The sequence below is a fragment of the Rissa tridactyla genome, chromosome 9 (genome assembly GCF_028500815.1).
Source record: "Rissa tridactyla isolate bRisTri1 chromosome 9, bRisTri1.patW.cur.20221130, whole genome shotgun sequence".
NCBI lineage: Eukaryota > Metazoa > Chordata > Aves > Charadriiformes > Laridae > Rissa > Rissa tridactyla.
In genome coordinates, this window is record NC_071474.1 from 5250801 (window position 1) to 5268694 (window position 17894).

The 17894-nt window shown below is 40.9% G+C and overlaps 1 protein-coding gene across 4 annotated transcripts in view; it reads left to right on the forward strand.

Moving 5' to 3' along the window:
* Positions 1-17894, forward strand: part of LOC128915087 (protein FAM169B-like) — a 137715-nt gene that overhangs the window by 66184 nt on the left and 53637 nt on the right. For all 4 annotated transcript variants that reach the window (XR_008468519.1, XR_008468520.1, XR_008468521.1 and 1 more), the window contains 5 exons: positions 7367-7488; positions 8915-9044; positions 11191-11344; positions 11715-11871; positions 12429-12512. The gene's annotated coding sequence lies outside the window, so the exon portion shown is untranslated. The remainder of the gene's footprint in view (positions 1-7366; positions 7489-8914; positions 9045-11190; positions 11345-11714; positions 11872-12428; positions 12513-17894) is intronic.

Genomic DNA, 17894 nt, shown 5'->3' on the forward strand with positions numbered 1-17894 from the left:
GAATATATATTCGTGTGTGCAGAGAGGGAGGAAGCTAAATTCAGTGGTATTGTTGCTCATTGAACATTATTTGGGCAAGTGGCCACATAGGAAGGTTTCTTGAATTTCTTCTTTTTTTCTCATTGATTTGTCCGCAGAAGATATTGGTCTGGCTGGATCCGCAGCTGTGGGCAGGGTTCATTGGTTCTCAACAAATTTTTGCATGTTCTTGGCAGCATTTTCTGAATTGGAGATATCTATCTGTCTGTCTGTCTGTCTGTCTGTCTATCTATCTATCTATATCTATCTATCTATCTATCATCAGAGTAAATGTACTTATACTCTCTGCTTAAAGTAGCAGCAAGACCTTGGTCCTGCTCTTTCCTTGTTGAGACAATTGTTTGCGTTGCTTAATTCCATGTCACCTTGACCTGCCTCGTGATGTCCATACTTAACGTTTACAGTCAGGCTATAACTGCAGCATCTGAGGTGTGATTTGGTTCATTGCCCTTAGTTGCAAAAGTGGGATGTTACTCTGCTTTCCTCCTGAAGTCAGATATCCTCTCTGTTCTTCTGATTCCTTCACAATCCACACTTGATAAATTAGAGGTTTTGGCAAGCTTTTGAAGACCGATTAGTTCCTGGCTTGCAGTGCAGACATAAGTTGAGTGGGTGCAAAGGAGAGGATAGTGTGTTGTCCTGTGAGGACACGGGCGAGGAGGGAGAGGTTGGAATACCTTAGGCTGGCCCTGCTGCCAAAGGCAATGTATTGCCAAACTATGGCCTAATTTTCTTACCTAGGGTGTGTTTAAAAGAGGGACTGGCATCAGGAACAGGCCATTAAGCAATTGAAACTCTAATAGAAAAACATAACCTTATCACAGATTTTTTTTTAAAAAACCCTCAGAAAATAGCTCAAATATAAGGTTAATTGGAGCCAGAAATGTCAAACTAATGTAGCAATTTACCCTGGGAGACTGCCCTGGCCTTTGAGTATAGCAATAGTACAGACTACTGAGTAGGATAGTGAAGAAATATAATAGGATTTTATGTAGTCCCCTGTCATATTAAACGTTCTTTGCAATTAATTTCTTGTTGCAATGTTATTTTCACTGACCTATTTTTTTTTGACCTCCTACAATCTTTAAGCTACCAAAGTAGGGCATACGGGAATTCACATTTCTTAAAAAAAAAAATAAATTAAAAAAATCTTAACTTAAACCACTATCAATATACACATTGCAGTGTAGACTGATATTAACTCAGAGCAGTATAAAAATGCCATTGGCTCATTCTAGAATAGCCTTTAGTCTGTGAGCTGTACTGATCCGTTCAGGAAAATGCTGCTTTTGAACAGCTCATTCAGAAACAAGTGGGAGTTTTCTTGGACTGAGAGTTTGAGGATGTCTGCCCTGTGAATGAAACATGATAGGTGGTCCTCTTTTCCTCCTTCTGGTTGCTGGCTCCGTTTCTTCTACTGTTAACTGGACGTCACGCTAAAATAGCTTGGTATTGCAATCTGGTCTGATGAATCCAAAACTGCTGGACTCAAAATTAACAATGACAAAATCCCAGAGTAGTGGAATAGGAAGGGAATCCTGATAGGTTCCAGCTGTTCCAACTCTAACTGTATCCCTTCCCACCTGAGCCAGATACATAATCCTTTTTCATTTTTTAATCAAACATTACTGAAGTGATGTGTTCTATGTATTTTTATACAACTTCCAGAGTTTACTACAGAAATGGCTGTATTTCTCTGGAGGCCTGATGTTTCCTGAAAGCACCTCTTTGTTTAAAGGTGTGAGTGGGTAGGATAGTCAAATCCCAAAATAGATCACTCCGGAGGAGTATGAAACCTCCATCACAGAGACAGATAGATGTCTGCTAGAAACAATCAGCTGCTTTGGGAGAGAAGGAGAGCTATATGATGTGATCTCTGGAAGTCCCTTTCACTTCTGTTTTTCTATCATTGTAAAAGATGGAAAGTGTCACCCCAGGAGAGCGTACCTGGTGTCCAGGTTTGCAGTCAAGGTGACCAGCTCAAAGGAGAGAGAACAACAGAGGCAACAAAACTTTCTGATCTTGAGTGAGAACTCTTAACATAAGCCCAAGTGTTTTCCAAGCAAGTGTCCTTAATGTTTTTCCCTCTGGTAGTAAGGCTTTTTTTTTTTAAAGTGGAGTTGGAACCGAATATCATTGAATCAAAGAAGGCAGCGTTAATCAAAGCACATCAAAGAGGTTCCTCATCAGTTGCCTGGAGCAACGGAATCTACAATGTATCATCTTTCTTATGCTAAGCCGGAGGAATTCAGAGAAGAGAATTTTGTCTGTTTGCTCTCAAGTGAACACAGAAATAGTATTTTCAAGGTTTCTTTAATCGTTCAGTGAATTGGTCTGTTTAGCCATCGTGATTTCTGAGTCCCAGACTTAGACTTCCCAATCAGTCAAACTGACCTTTAAATACATGGTGGATCTGCCTCTCTTGGCAGAGTTACAGAACTGCTTCCCACTCTTACATTGTCTCTTTACATTCTCTGTCTCTCTAGGACAGTAAAGTGCTACCCCCGAATGATGCCGTGTTGCCTCACTACAGATGCATTTCGCTCTTAGCTGATAGTGCTTGGAGGGAGCAAGCAACTCAGCTGGATAAACAAACATGGTTCTCTGTTCAAGTAAAAAAACCTCCCCTCAGATCGGTATTTTCTGGTGTTCCCCAATACAGAAATCGAGGGTGCTTGTATTTACTGTCTATTTCCAGAAGATCCATTTGTTATCTAAAAATTCGTGGACACAATTCAGCCAAGTGATTACTTGGGCATAGAAAGGCCGGAATTGTAGATCTCAGCCAGATTTAGTCTTACACTTGCTTGAGCAGTTGATAAAATGCTCACCAGCAAAACCTCTTTGCCCAGCCTGCGGCGTTTCAGGGCAGCCCTGACAGACACCCAGACCTTTCGTGTTTGATTGCACTTACCAGAAATAAAATCCATCAACACGTGAGTGTTGTGATCAACCTGCACTGTTGCTGAGGTTGAAGCTGTGTTTTTATGGTTTTCTAGGTCACATGTTGGGCACCTCCTTACTAACGAGTCCCAGAGCATTTTTTGCAGAATGTGTACCCGTGGGCTGAGTTGCGTACCCCAGCTCAGGGCTGGAACGTGTTGGCAATTCAGCGTGAGCGACACTTCGCTCCGGTTGTTAAAAGAGGAAGTGAAGAACAGAAGTTCCCCAACTGGAACTGCAGGGGGAAATTTAGTGCAGTAGAATGTAATTATCCAATCTGGAATATGGCCAGGATCCTGGAGTTAATAATACCCTCTGCTCTTGCAAAAAATGCCATAGGATCTTTAATGACCACTAGTGGTCAGCGGGCTTCACATCGCATCTCATAGGTAGATATTAAACAGATCAGAAGTGTAGGTATTTCAGTCTTTCGTATAACACAAATATTTCTGGATGGCCTCTGGCTGCAGCCTTCAGGTTCAGGAGGGAATTGAGTTAAACAGCCAGGGAGGAGACATTAGTCTTAATGAAAATGATCCCATTAAAGGCAAATGACATGCAATTGGTGAAGCACAGCTGAGATGTACACTGAAGTCCCCATAAGGTACACCAAATCACCAGTCATCTTCGGTGACCATCAGCACCACGTAGTTTGGAGGAATGGAACAGAAAAGGTTAACAGCATCCTTTGGATAATAGGGTCAGCTCCTGTGGAAATCTGTATTATGAATTTACCCGGATTTCTGTAATAGTGGAAGCTATGCGCAAATGAGTTGGGAAATGGGTGTAAGTGGCAAGATTACATTGTGTTAATTAGCCTGGCATTGACGAACTGTACCAAGCCTGGGAACCTCCACAGCAGGAAAGAGAGCACATCACAGAGAATCCCTTTCGTCACAACTGACTTGTGCCATGGGACTTCAATTAAAAACCAGACCAGGCCACTTTTAATCGCTTTAATGAGAAATTAGTTTTAAAAAAAATACCTTTTTTAAACTGTCTGTCTACTTTTTTGCAGTGATGGCAGATGAGGTGCTAATTACCTTTCTTGGCTGCTTTTTCTGAGCACAAGGTTTGTTTTTCTATACTGCACCTGGCACCATAGATTCTGATGTTGGGGATCAGTGGGCATTACTACAGTATCAGCTGTAATAAAGAGTAGAAGGCCGATGATCCTGTATGTCCGTTGTTAAAATGAAGAAAGACTTGCAGAGTTCTCCCCCTTGGTACATCCCAGTACATTGGTACTTACACCATAACCGTATTATCTCAGGGAACATAAGTCTGCTACAGGATATTGCCACTTTAACCACCTGAACTTCCTTTTAGTTCCAGTTTCAACTCAGTGTCAAAAATATTACCCCTGTTTAAGATTAATTTGTGACAAAATGTCATATTAATACAGCTATATTTCCCAGGGGATAAATACGGCCTTTTGAAGAGCAGCCATGGCAGAGTGCTATATAGGACTATAGAGAATTATCAACAGGCTTTTGCTTTAGCAAATGTCATGCTACCAGAAGAATGGTGCAGTTTGCAGGTAAGTATAGTGTACAGGCTGTTTTATTGTAAGAGTGAGGTTATGATATTTTCGTCCTATTAATCCATATCTCATCCCTAATTATATTAGCACCTCTCAGTGACACCTGATTAAGAATCTGAGGAGGAAACTGTCAGTTATCTATAAATCCATCAGCATTGTATCATGTTTATTTTTGGCATCTTAGCTATTTTGGGAGGCTGATGTTTACCTTGAGGTTTGTGCATCATTGCTAGAATTACTTCTGATTTACACCAATGAGTGTGCAATCACAGTTGAGCCCTGTGTGATGCTGAAGAGTTTACTTCTAAGGGGCTAAATCCAGCACCAGTTGTAAGCAACCGTAATTCCAGTGAAACCAATAACAGCTGCAGCTGCATGTACTAAGGCTGACTTTGGAACAGTTTATCAGGTATTCTCTTTGTACTGGAGTAGAATAAACTTTGTATTTCATTGCACCTTCGGTACTTGTAGTACGCCTTGGATATGTCTGAGCTATTGAAACCAAACTTCTTAACAGCCCTCAGATGTAAAGAAAGGGAAGATGAAAAAAAGTCCTAAAACTAATCTCTTGCCTCACAGCATTCCACCAGGATGACTCAGAAAATGACAAGGGAACCAAACTGCAAATTAGGCTCTAGTGTTTGTTGAAGACACTTCCCACTGGTAAAAATGAGTTATTGAAACAGTAAAGCTGAAGACTTCAGAGAAACTTTGATTGACAACAATAATTGCAGCTATTCTTGTTCCTATAAGAAATACAGCGCAGGCTAGGCATAATAAATGTATGAAAATGATATTCTAAATCTGAGCAGAAGTAGATGTAGGTCCAAACAGTTTAAGTGTCTTCTGTACTGATTTCTGTGCATTTTTATGTGTTAAAAGTAGCAGTACTTACCAGGCAGGTGCGTAAATTTGCTTCACATGACTAGTAAGCTAATGATTGAATGTTTTCTAAACAAGCCTCTGTGAATAACTGTTGTCCTGCATCAGTAGTGTTCAGTCTGGTGGAGCAGTTTGGGGTCGGTACCCAAGCCAGGCTGTGTGGCAGCAGGGTCAGGCTGGGAGTTCTGCAGAGCAGGTGCAGTTCATGGGACACTTCCACCTGACCTTTGTGTCCTGTCTCTGGAGGAGATGGCTAACGATTGCTTGAGCCACATCCAGACACTGCCAGAGTGGTCAAATGATTTCTTTTGTACCTGAGGACAACCTCGTGCTCAGCCTGAGCTTCCACCGTATTCCTCATAGGCAAAGAGGGGATAGAGGTGGAGCGCACGGTCTTCTGTATCCGCTTGCAGCTTGGTGCCTCAGGTGGAGAACCACTGCGAAGACCTAAAACTAGGAGCTCTTCTTTTTGGCTAACCAGGCTTACCCACATCTGGCATGTCTGTGTTACCAAACATCAGGCTTTTCTAGGCAGTGCCTTAGAACGGGGCTGGGGTGCAAAAGGGTCAGGAGGACTTGTCTTAGATGCTCTTTCTTACGGGTCTGTATCGTCTAATGCTATGGTGGACTAACATATGAGAATATAAAACGATTGTTTTGTAGCCAGTAACTTTTGGTTTTGTCTCCCCAACTTGATGTCTGCATTCTGTTTCCTTCTCCTGCTGTTGCAATTACGCTTGTTACCAAAAGACCCCATATCCCTCCCAACCTTCTGACACGGTGAAGGCAGGTTTGTAGTTGTACTCTGCTAGCAAGTGATTCCAATTGCTCCAGCAGAGGTTTCTGCAGTGAGAAGGTCACTTTCCCTCTTCCCTGTCCTGGTCTGAGATCTGGATTCATTTTATGACACCAGGCAAAGTGTGGAAGAAGGCAGCACTATGGCTAACCCTTCTTCCAAGGCCACAGCAGGGCAAAGAAAGTGACTGTGGACCAGTGGTTGGTTTTATTGAACCTGTTAGATCATGTCGCTGGGAGTTATTCAGTAGGGTTAACGTTTCCAGGGCAAGGGAAAATAAGAGGTTAGTCAATCCACAAGTGCTGAGAAAGAGTTAAATTAATGGGGGAAACGGAAAAAAAAAATTTCTTAATGCTGCAGAAAGATTATGCTGGCTTACTTATCAGGTTCACGCTGAGCCCAGTCGTAATTGGAATGTACCCTTTGTAAAGTTTATTGGGTCCTGGGGCAGCTTGTTACTGAACCGGTCAATTAATCTATTTTTTTTTTTAATGAGTTAGGGGATTTCCTTTTGTGGAAAATCACCAGGAAACCTGACCAAATGCCCACAGCTTGGGGAAAGCGTGGCCTTAACATATAGAAAATCCTTCCTCCACAATTAGGAGAGGAAATAGACACCTCCCCTTATGGGCAGCGTATTTGACCAATCCAGGGACAAAATAGATGGGATTTCACCATTGACTTGCAGGTTGTCGAGGGAGGATCACCATGAAACAAGATTACTTGAATGCAGCTTGGTGTTGAAGGAAATAAAACTGTTGAGTCTCCCTGCTGAGAGACAAATGATTTCCATTTAAAAACCTGTTTGTTCCATGCTGTAACTCCCAATGTAGCAATAATTAATGATATCAGAAGGTTACGAAAGACATTCTGTTGTGCTTGCTCTGTTCTAGGCATGAAATTGGATTAACATGAAGATAAACTTAGACTTTAAATCTGTTGAGGAAATCAGTAATTATGTCAAAATTCACAACTATTAATCTGTTTAAGTGTGTCAGGATACTGTTCATCTATCAGCAAAACATCCTGCCTTGTCAGAATTCTGTCAAAAGGTTAATTTCTTAAAATACTTGGATTTCCAATAACAGGATGTTGTGAAGATGCAGCTTATTGAATAAACACAAACAATCTCACCTCCAGAAACATGGTTATTTCTGTTTCAGTGGCATCCAGCCAGTACCCTCTCACGAGGAAGAATCAATTTGCAAGGTATTGAATAAACCCTTGGGCTCTGCTGTGGAGAGGTGACCACCCATGAAAACAACTGACATAAAAAAACCATGAGGTATGTCAGTGCATACTTATTAAACGTGTACCTTTGCTGCAAATGAGCACACGGAAACACTATTGGCTTTAGGGGCAAGAAACGGAGGCAGTTACAAGGCTCTGAAATTGTTAGGTAGAAATTCCCTGGGTGACTGGAAGGGGAAGGGACTCCATACTTTATCTTCTCAAATATTTTAGGAGTTCAATGCCGGCCCTGATTCTGCTGTAGCTAATTTTAATCTAGCTGCTGTGAAAAACACAGAGGTGACACAGTTGTGTGAATATGCGTGCAGCGATACGGTCTGCAGTGAGGCCTGCTCAGGTGTGGCTTTGTTGCTACTGACACTCGTGAGGTAGAAGCTGGGCTGGGGATGCCTACAGAAGTTGCAGTCATACCTTCCCATTGCAATTTAGATTCACCCCGAGGGAACATGTGAGCGTTGAGTGCCCATTTAATTAAGTAGCCTGGTAGTGCACTTGTATTAGAAATAGAAAAAAATAACCTTCAGTGCTGGATTCCCTTCTCAGTGGAAATGGAGGTAGTAGGCACCTGTATAAATCTATTAGGAGTGGTTCTCAATACCATCTACCATGAAACGTGCATCTAGAACCACTTGAGATTTAGGAATCTGTCTAGTGCAAGAGTTACAGTATTTTCATTCTTCCTTCCTTCATTTAAAAATGCAGGCTGAACATACCTTACAGAAAAAAGGAGGTTTCAAATCAGGAAGATGGTTAGGAGGCCGAGAAAGCCATTTCTGTGGTCATGTATTGTTGGAGCATCACAGGGATGGTATCAGGCAAAAGGCTGGCAAGTCTCCTAGCAAAATGTTAATTTGCTTTTGTGCACAATGCCGGCAAAAAGAGATGGTGTTTGTAGCATCAACTGTGTAGCGTGTGAGAAAGGTGTTTTGCAGCTGCTGAATGTTTGTAAAACCTAAGCTGAAGGTTAACAGGTAACTTCAGTATTTTGCTGAGCAGATCTTAAAGTAATGAGATACCGCTATTCCAGAAAACTGGAATGTTATGCCCTTAGGTAGAAAAAAATTAGGAGATATTTTTTACAACTAATAACCAATTTTTGATGTGCCTTCATAAATTAAAACAAGCAAAAAAAGCTTTTTATGTATATGCCGGCCATGTCTAGCCTCTTCATAAAAGTCTGTGGTGAAAAAGAGTATATAGTCTCCACAGGTATTTCTTGTAGCCATGAAGTGGTTTCTCAACACTTCGAAATCTCTTATTCTGCTTAACTGCTAACTCCTTTCTCCAGTGGGGAACATCTTGTTGCTCTACTCTAAAAAACTCGTTCACTTGCTGGAAAATGGTTCTCAAATCTCCTGCTTCTCTTCTGTTTTCTAGATGAGCTGTCATCTTAGTAAATGTGAAGAAAGAGGGTCTGAAGGCAGAGAGTGGCTATGGATGTATTTTCAACTCTGTCGCAGGGACAGGTGGCTCCCGTTCAGCAGGACTGGTACTGCACTGGCTGACCCATGGGCATAACATGGATTTTCCATTTCCCAGCTTGAGGTGTTAAACCATCACAACTCCGTGCTGTGCCATGTGGCCTTACTGGTAAGTTGGGTATTTCTGCGCCGTGCTCGATGTAGACATGTTGTAAGTGTCTCGGCTGAGATCATACGGGTGCTGTGTGACTGGAAGGACAAGGAAGCCCAGGCTTAACCTCCAGTGACAATCACAAGATATTGCTTGCTATTGTTGACATTAGTGAGAGCTACAAAGTGTTTGTGTGTGTGAGTTTTTTAAGTCTCTAATGTTTATAAAATATCCAAACCGATTTATATGAAATCCTGTGATCAACAGACAATAGACAATCAAGAGATTGGCTCATTATTTTTCATTTTATTATGTACTACTTCTCGTTATCAATTACTTCTTCATTTTTCCTATGCCCCTGACTCTTTTCCTTATCATAGCTACTTGCACGGACTCAGCCATAAAATCATCTCTCTGTGAAAGAAACATCCTTCTATTTATTGTGTCTATTTTTTGTGATGACTTTTACTTTGAATTTATTTAACAATACGCTACTTCTTTCCTTTCACTACATTATAACTGCTCTTTCCTGTGTCATTTGGAACTGGCCAAAGTTGGCAGATCTCAAATTTCTTTTTCCTCTTTGAAATGTGCAGATTCTTTCTCCTTCAGTGATAATGGGCATTGTGTTTCCTTAGAAATATTTTTGGGGGCCTATTATTTCTCAGCCACTTCAGTTGGCAAACTGAAGGCTTGGAAACAAATTAGCTTGGATAGCAGCCCAAGCTGTCAAAATGAGCCTTCCATTCATTACTGAATCATCCACCTCCTGCATTTAGATCTTCAGCCCCACTTTTCCAGTAAGCTTCTCAGTTGAGTTCTTGGATTCTTTTTTTTCTGTCACTTTTGAACTCGCTACTCCAGTCTACTTCACTTACGACCACACAGCAAAGCTACCTCCCCATTATCTGGAAGTAATGAACTAATAACGCCAGTATAGAGGGCACAGCTGGTCATCATTTTTGGTAGAAGACATTAAAATTGTATTTTTCTCACATATTATTTTTCTGTGAGTTACCTGAGGCTGAGGCCTTGATCACTTTGTCAGGCAAGAAATTCCAGGTAGGAAAACTGATTCCTACACAGGTATCATTAAAATCATATTATTAATCTTGCTCTGAAACGTTCTGGGGATGAGGTAGGAAGGTCTTGAATCCCTTACACATTTATGTCCCTTAAGTATTCTCCTCCACTTCTTTCGGGATTCGGTGTTGGTTTTGTGTGTTTTTTCTGCTTTTTTTTTTCTCCTCTCTCTTTGTCAACAAACATTTTCTCAGAGGAATAAATCTCTCAGAAATTTTTCTCTCTTCTCACTTCATGTCAGTATGGACGTTGATTGTTAAGGGAATTTTCAGAATGAAACGTTTTGGTTTCAGACATGAAAACCTTTTTCAACCATTTTAGTAAATGTTTTTCCACCATCTTAGTAAATTTTTTGTATTTCCATTTCAAACTGGTTTTTTTTAGTGCATCCATTTTTTTTTTAAACTAAAAAAAATTCTGATTGTTAGTGAAAGGTAGTTAAAACAAGTTAACAGTTTTTAAGATTCCACTACTACCTGGAAATGAGCTGAACTGTGTTGGGGAATTCGTAGAGGAGAGTAGTATACAGGCAGAGTCATATCCTTGACACCCTTTCTATGGGGTAGACAAAGAGAGCTGGTATAGAGATCGCTACGTCTTACCCCATCAGGCTGAGATGGCAACTTGGACTTACTGTTTAGGATATCTCTGGAGCGTCTTTCTGAGGAGAAATTCTGCAGGAAACACCAGAAGCCTTCAGATTTCTACTGAAAATTTCTTACAAAACCTATGAGATTGCCCTTGATTCTACAGTGCAATTCTAACTGACTGAAATCTAGGTGAAGGATGGCAGAAGAAGCAAATTTCATGGCCAAAACCCACACTCTCAACATGTACAGCATTAATATTAGAGACTATGGAGAAATTTCCACTGACAATGCAGCTGTCGGGATGAGATGTACAGGAAGGAATAAGTGTCAAACCTGGTAAAGTTTTGAAGATAAACAGTTAGAAAAAAAAATGCATATATACAGCAGGAAGTGAACTTCAGTCCTTCATTACTGGGTTTGAGGCTGGTCCAGAAAAAGCCTTAGATGTCTTTGTGGGAATGGTCACAGCTTTCCTTCTCATTTGTCTCCAGAATCATGCATGCCCCTCCAGTCTGAATACAGAACAGCATGAATCAGGACTTGGACAATGAAAGCCTTGGCCAAAGATCACAAGGGCTTCACGTACCTGCAGACATGTGGAGAGAGCTGGGGAGGGTTATTCGGCTGTGTGACAGTCTAAAGAAGGTACCTGTTCCCTTGGCTACTACTATGTTGTTTTGCTCTCAGGCACCTTTTGCTGCTTTGGAGCTGTACTTTTTATTCAGGCACTCGCTGTTGTTCCTAAGCCCAGGTTGGGCTAATAACCCTAGCAATTCTGCTTTTGCTATGGCTGTCAATAGGGAAGCGAAGGATAAGCTGGAAAACTGCTTTTAAGTTTTAGATTCACACTTTGGTTGTAAATAACCGCCGCTGTACACAAAAGATCAGCATAATAATGGCATGGAATGAACTGAATAATGCACAAAGTCTAATAAACCTTGATTTTTCAAATAACAGAACTCTGATATATCGTAAAATCAGATCATGAAGAAACAGCTTTTTCAATTGTATCTAGCAGGTGCATCTTCACCAACAGCACGGGAAGTCATTCTATCGTGTACAGGGATGGCAACCTTGAAGCAAGAGTTGAAACCACGAGGCTGTTCAAGGACATCCTCAGGCCTCTTGCTGTCAGCAGCAGTAGAGTTATTCATAGCTGTGGCGTGAAACAGGTACGGCATCAAGGCAGCAAGAGCTTGAGGTTTTTCTGATTCTACAATCAGGTGAAAACAAATGTATTAACTATGCAATTGATAAGGAGAACAAAAGAACAAAAGCACAGCAGGGCACCTGTGGCTTTTCTGTGATGTATTATGTAAATTGGGGTAAATTTCTAAGACATTTTATGCCACATAAAAATGGACATTCACATGACCGTGAGTTAGCAAGGAAGATATGATTGCTGTTACGCTTGCTGTGATGAAACTTTTCACTCTTTTTTCCTTAACCAACTTCTCTGGAACTCTGACACAACTATAATTCTGTTACAAAATAAAAATTTAACTGGAAAATTTTATAGGATTTTTTTTCTAATCAAGGTAAGTCTGTTTCCCTTTTTGGTATGCAAGAATGTTGCCTCCCAAATTAAATACGCGTTTAGCATAAATACACTGTGGTGATTATTGCAATTCAGGGACTAACGATTTCCTTTTTCTCTGGCTTTCCTGCTATGCGGTTCGTTGTGTTTCTACACTTACTGTGGTGAATTAACTCCCTGTGGATAATACAGCTTCACTTGCGGCAGATGTCAAGACTCTTAATCAGAATGCAAGTAGCCTCAATTACATTTCCGTTAACTCACTTTGGAAGTGAAGTAAGTTAAATTGAATTAGGCCTACTTTAATTCTGAATAAGTATGTCCACACAGATATTCAATGCATTTTAGCTAATCTGTTCTAAAATTTTATTCAGATTCTCTTTGCAAGTGCTCTCCACAGTACAGATGGGGATGATGGAGATAAAGAGTAGGGGGGATAGACAGTGGTTGAGAACATTTGGGTGTAAAGGGTTGAGTTTGGTCCACCAAGCTTCTTGATTTGAACATAAGACACCGTGCTTGGCTGAGGTGTGCTGGTCAGGAAGTGGAAGAGAAGTGTAGCTCTGATGAGTGCAATTCCGTAGCAAACAAGAAATGTATTTGACCACAATGTACAAAGTCTGGACCTTTGGCGCCCAACGTGGGGCACGAGCTTCCAGTTTGCTCAGGGAATGTCATTCCTAAGTGAAATGTTCTATCGTGCCTCCTTAGAATGACATGTATTCAGATAGGAACTGCTTCATGTCTGCGTCTGCAAAGCAGTCGGCTCTATGGGATGGAGCTGCAATTAAGATGGTTGAAATATAAGCAGACATGCTAAATGAAACCAAAAAATGAACCTCTTCCTTTATCTGTCAGCAACAGTGGCCAACAGCAGAGCTTCTGAGGAGGATAAAAAAAAAAAAAAAAAAAAAAAGCACACTAACTTGTGCATTCCCCAAGCACAAATTAGAAGGGGCTCAGGATTTCCTGAGCCAGAAGTGGAGTTTTGGAGCTGTTATTAATTGCCCATAATGGATTTTTTCCATGCATTGCTGAGCACTTTACTAAAAAAGACGTCCCTCTTCTCCCTTCACAAGCTTATGTCCTCCCAAAGACACAGTTATGTGCTGCTTGGGCTGCTACCTACAGTGCTTTACTGAAAAAGAAATGTTTACTCTTGCCTCTAGGATTTGTGACATTTGTATTACCTGCCCGTCATTTATATGCAGAAAGCAGTTTTGGGATTAACCCCACAGGTACATGGCCACTGTGACCATTTCCTGGAGGTCACCATCAGCAAGCAGCAGGGTTAGTGAACAGGTTTGTCTCGCAACCTGCATAAACATTGGTTACCAGTGTCTACCTTCAGCAAGTCTGTTTCGTATCCCCCTGTTGTGCAGTTGGCCCTGTACAAGCTCATGATCAGAAAAGAGCTTTACTCTGAAGAGCGCACAGCATAAACCGACAAGGGAGAAGTGACCTGCCTGCAGCTGGAGAACAAAGGGGAAAATACAGTGCTAGGCGTGATTATGTGAGAAGTAGACAACACAATAGAAAATGGCCTTATGCAACTTGCAAACTTATGATCCACCTATGTCTTGAGTAAGTGTACAGTCCTGATCATCCTCTCTTAAAAAGGATGTGATAGAAAAAGAGAAGGTACAGAGGAGGGCAACAAAGATAAGCGGAGTTATAAAATGACTTTCCTAGAAGAGATTAAATAAAATAGGGCAGTTCAGCTTGGAAGAGAGACAAGCAATACAGGTGTGTGTCAAGTCATAAATGGCATGGGAAAAGTGAATTGGAAATGACTATCCCTTGTTATAACACAAGACTAAAGGGGCAATGAAGGGAATTTTCAGGCAGCTACTTTAGACCAGAACAAATAGAAGTGCTTTTTCACACAGTGCATAATTCACTTGTGGAACTTATTGCTGACAGATATAGATTCAAGAAGCAATTAGACAAATTCATGGAAAATAGGTCCAGCAGGGGCTATTAAACACACTGATGCAGATGCAACCTCTGGCTCAGGAAATCCCTAAATGGCAGATTGCCAGAAGCTGGAAGGTGGAAGAAGCATCACTCTAGGCCTGACGTGCTTTTCTGTTCTTTCTCTGAGTAACCACACTTTGGGTTGCTCTGTAGTGTGGGTTTCAGGCCTCAGTGGAAGATTGTGCCTCTTAAGCTTTTATTTATTCTTTCTTGGGCATTGCTCATAGTCCGTGTATTACGTCATTTAATTCCCTTTCCTTACAGGGCTGTGCTATATTTTGGAGATTTGATGTTTGACAATAGTTGAATTATACAGTATGAAGCATGAAGTATCAGCCTGCTCTCATGACAGTACAGTAATGCATGAACCACCACAATCAACACAGGTTCCCCACGCCTATCCCTGCCCAAGCGGATGAATGGTAAAGATCGGCATTTAAGCACTTTTAGAAAGATATGCAATTGAGGGTCTGGCAGAAGAAGGGAGGGAGTGAATTCCAAAGTACCTACCAGTAGACCATCATCCTTTTAAACCACTTTCAGATTAACAGTCACTGGTGAGACTACATCCAGCCTGTCTGGCACCATTAGAAAGAAAGGCGCTGCATTTCTAGACTTTTGCCTCTCATAATTTCCAGTTGTAGAAACCTGTGGATTACATTAATTCATCTGTAGAGGATGAATTAAGCCAAAGAGATTGGTTTGATGGAATAACGTCCCTGAGCAATGGATAACACCAAGGAAATGGCCTCTGCCATAGCTCTGTGATAGGAATAAGCAGCACCATGTACAGTCACAGAGATACAGAGGCACCCGCTGCCTCAAGAGAAGGCTTGAGACATGCATGTCTGTTCCCCCAGGAGGTGGCCAAGTGTACTTATTTTCCTGTACTTTTAGCTTCTGTAGCGGAAATAAGCACCTAAATTCTTTAAAGAGCTGAGCTTCTATTAATTTAATAGGAAAATATGCTAGTACCTTTTTGAGGCTGCTGCTAGAACCTCATTAGTAACTTAACCATTTTTCAGCTAATCTTCCTGTTTTTCAGGTTATTAGACAGCGATGGTGAGGGTCGGGGACTTTCCAGAGATCCCACAGTGGGTTAGTAGCAGGACCGCAGAAAGAACCCAGGCCCGTCAGTTCTGAGGTCTGAGCACCACATGCTGTTTCTTTTCAGGCTGGCTGTTGATTTGAAGTAAAATATTTACCAATAACCAGGCAATCTTAATGTGACGTCTTACAGGACAGTGATCTATGTAAAAGCAATCTGTAATGTGTTCTGCCCGGTTCCAATGAATTCACCTGCTGTATTGTTTACAGAAGGGAGTATTTTCTATCCTTGCATGAACCTTGTCAGATTCCGAAGGGAGACACTGAGAAAAGAGAAGGATCGAGCTGTCAGATACAGGCTCTTTTGCAGTGTAGTATCAGATATGCATGCTGCATGTACAGGAATGAAGGTAACTGTTAGAGTAATTATTAAGGTCAAAAATACATTGTCTTTCCTGCCTTGGAAGAAAGAGCTTGGGAGAGGAGATGTAGGAAAAAAGCTTGTTTCTCATGGGCACCGTGGCACAGTGAAGAGAGGCTCAGAGAAGGGTAACAGTAAAAGAGTTACTTGTTCTGAGGCGCCGTTCTCAACAGTCCAGCAGGTTTTCGCATTGCAAAAAATAATAATTGTTTATTAGGCACCTACCCATCAACTGATGCCTCGGGTCCCTCTTGCAATTAGGATATAAAACAAATCGGTCTGTTGCACGCACTGAAAAGATTTTTCATCTGTTTCTTTCAGAGCAAGTACATGACACTAGTTACTCTAAGGTTAAGTGGGAGGGAGTTCCTGGGAACTGAGCTTGTAGGAGAAGTATATATACAAACAGTATCTTTTTCCAGATACAACCAGTTTGAGGGTTATGCCCATGCTTATTAAGGCAGAATAGCATGAAAAGAGTTTGAAGATTGGAAGCATATCTTAGTGCCTGCCCATTAAATGCCTGAGACGCGAGAACCAACTTTTTAAACTCTACTTTTATGATCGTCAAGTCTGTGACAGGTCAGTGTTTAGTCTATTATCTTATCAGCTAGTGGCTACATATTCATTGGAGAGAGATGAGCTGTCCATTATGTGTATTTTGTACCTTTATGATGAAAGATAATTTGTGTAAAAGCATCCAGAGCGTAGGCATTTTGGGATGCTTTTAACATATCAAAAGAATCTGATCTGTATCTGTCTTTTTCCTCTAGCCAAATTATTCACCAGGAATACTGATTCTTTTATTTCCTTTTCATTCCCTTTCCACACTTTCTGTTAAAGGTTTACTTTTTTATTTTTTATATAATGGGAGCAGAACGGGGAGTGGAGGCTAAGACACAAAACAAAGAAATAGAAATAAGGACCTCTTGGATTATCTTTTTAACATTTTATTCTAATTATTTCTTCTATTAAAAAAAAACCATTTTTTTCTTCCCTCTATAAATTTTCCAGTAATTTTCCCTCATATTTGCCAGATTGGAAAAATTTAAAGGAGGCAAGCAAACAATTCAGAAGAGAATATGACTTCCCTATAAACTTCTACTTTGTTATTAAGCTTATTTTGAATGAATTGATCTTAGTTTGTGTCTCCAGTTATCCAAGAGAGAGAGGATGCTTCTTTAGCTGCCAGATGGGAAGCTTGGAAGCAGCGTTAAGTAGTCCAGTGGGCTACGTCTTGGGGTTGCAAATCTCATTTTTCTGGAGATGTTTTTGGTGAAGCCAGAGCGGTTTGGAATGATGTTCAGTCTTCTGAATCATGTGGGATGTTGGGGATATGCCACAATAAATTTTTTGACCAGAAAAAGATAGTATTTGAGATATTGTTTGGCTGGGAAGCTGTCTTCCACCCTTCCTTCTTTTCCATGTCTGCAGCAGTCCTACACTGTTGCCATGGAGTTACAGCAGGCTGATCTACTCGCTTTTGCAAGCCTCTCAAACTTTCAACCCTTTTCAGTTTGCTGGTCTTCCGCTACCCCGTTTTCTTCTTGTACAGGAACTCTTGAATTTAAGCCTTTTGACAGCTCTTTTGCCTTTTTTTTTTTTTTTTTTTTAAGTTAAATTTCATAGACCTATTTTGAAGGGAGCCATTTAGGGCTCTGAAGACCAGAAATTAAAACCACCGTATAAAAGATCTAGAAAGGTACGGAGCACATTAGTCTGGTAATGATTATTTTAATGGTTATTGCATTTATTTTCAGATGTTTTACAGAGCATATACAATATGTATAATATGTCATCTTGAAACAAACAAGTGACTTGCTCCCATCGACCATAGGAATGGCTGATACATGGCTTTATGTAGCAAGGGACTTCATAGCTTTGAGCTGCAAGGGTTTGTTTGTGTTTAGAGTCTTTTCTTTGTGTTTTAAGAAAATGTTTCATGCTCCTATAGCACCTTTCACTTCCAAGGGCTTGCTCCTGATCTATCAAGATGAGGAATAACTACTTGATTTAAGTCAGGGATTTATGGCAGTATAAATCCATGGCGAGATCAGTTGCTGGCTCAAATAGCTGAGTTTCTCCAAGAAACTTTAACTGCAGTCTGCAGCAGCCAGTCAGGCAACAGAAGTAGTTTCAGTGGAAAAAAGGAGAATACTGAACATTCTGTGCTCTGGATCCTTCCCCTTCTCCTTTCCCTCTGATTTGGGCTG